General features: G+C 48.4%; 1 long non-coding RNA gene across 1 annotated transcript; it reads left to right on the forward strand.

Annotated features, from left to right (window-relative positions):
• The first annotated feature begins 250 nt into the window (after positions 1-250).
• Positions 251-1,707, forward strand: LOC141407323 (uncharacterized). The gene is made up of 2 exons (XR_012416091.1): positions 251-375; positions 1,539-1,707. It is a non-coding gene; the product is annotated as an uncharacterized lncRNA (long non-coding RNA).

Below are 1,707 nucleotides of genomic sequence, written 5' to 3' on the forward strand. Positions count from 1 at the left end.
ATGGCAACATCTCAGCCAAAAGACCTGGCAGACACCACCTTGGCCAAGGGATCAAGGTTGGCATCGCCGGCTGTAAGCAGTGCTGACATCTCGTTCTCTTCAATATGGCGTCATGAGCAGGCTGCCTCGCTGGTGGGATCTTCCTCCAAACCCAGAACTTCAGTCCAATCACGAGAAAATGACAGCCAATCCCAAGTTCAGGGACATTTGGCAAAATACCCCACCACTCCTACTTAAAAGTGTCGAGGTCATGAAAGGAAGGAAACCCTGGGAAATCGTCATTGGCCGGAGGAAACTAAGCAGACACGATGACTAAATGCAATGTAGAATCCTGGCACAGAAAAGGACATTAGTGAGAGAGCTGGTGAAACCCAAGTAAGTCCAGGCTGTACCAATGTCCACTTTCCAGTTCTGAGGAACATGCTGTGGTCACGTGAGATGTACATATTTGCATTAGTGGAAGCAGGGAGAGCGTATATGGGACCGCTCTGTATTGTTTGTATAACTTTTCTGTAAATCCAAAACTGCTTTAAGATAGCTTTTTAAATGATACTTTAAGTTCTGGGGTGTATGTGCAGAATGTGCAGATTTGTTACATAGGTATACATGTACCATGGTGGTTTGCTGCACCCCCTTTTTTTAAGAAAATGTTTCAAAAAGAAAAATATTTTTTCTTTTACCTGTAGGTGATTTTTCCCTGTTGGTGAGCTCATTCCGTGGGAGGGCCTGGTGGGTGTTGGAGAAGCAGCTGGGGATAGAGGTGAGCATCCTGGGAGGGCTGCGTGGAGGCATCTACTTATGTGCAGACAGAAGGGTGAGGGACAGAACTGTGTGAGTCAGCTCCTCTGCAGTGAGCAAGGCGACCTCACAGAATGTTCTGTCTCAGGCCTCAGTTTGATGCGATCATGGATAAGTCAATCCTTTGTTATGCTCCCGGCCCTCACATTATGCAGCAGGGCACATAAGTGGAGTTGGGCATTGCAAAGGCAGAAGCAGGAGACCAGTTAAAGAAGAGAACGGGACATAAGAGAGATAATCGGGAGGACCTTCCACAGCCAGGGCCCTGAGGGTCTCCTTGAGGTGGTGCCATTGAAGCCGAGTTCTGAGGGACAATCAGGTGTAGACACCGTGAGTCTCGGAAGTGGGAAAAGGGGAGTGCTGTGCACGGAATTGAGGGATGGTGCCTGTGGCAGCAGCTGGGGAGAGAAGGAGAAGGTGGGGTGGGAGGCCCATCCTTTTCTTGGCCACAAGGACACTGAGTAGGGTGCCCAGACTCAGTAATAATAACAGGCAGCACTTGGAGGCTATGTCCTGTGTGTCTGGCACTCGCCTTTGCCCTTTGTGCCCCTCAGCTGAGTTAATGCAGAGGTGAACTGAGAGGCACCTGGGGAAAGGGCTGGGGGACAGGAAGCAGGTGACATCTCCAGTCCTCTCCAGCTTCCTTAGACACTTCCTGGCAGACATTGGCCCCACTAATAACCAGGTAAACAAATAAACAGAACTACAAACTATGATGACAACAATTCATCTGTCCACAGATATTCACTGAATGCCCACTGTGTGCCTGGCACTGTTCCAAGTGCTGAAGAAAAATGAAGAAAACAAAAATCCGTGCCCTTGTAGAGGAGACATTGTAATGTGGCAAGATGACATAATGAAAGAGAATGAAGAACAAAACAGAGAAGTAAAATGGATTGCAGGTCCACA

This window comes from Macaca fascicularis, chromosome 7, assembly GCF_037993035.2.
Source record: "Macaca fascicularis isolate 582-1 chromosome 7, T2T-MFA8v1.1".
Classification (NCBI taxonomy): Eukaryota; Metazoa; Chordata; class Mammalia; order Primates; family Cercopithecidae; genus Macaca; species Macaca fascicularis.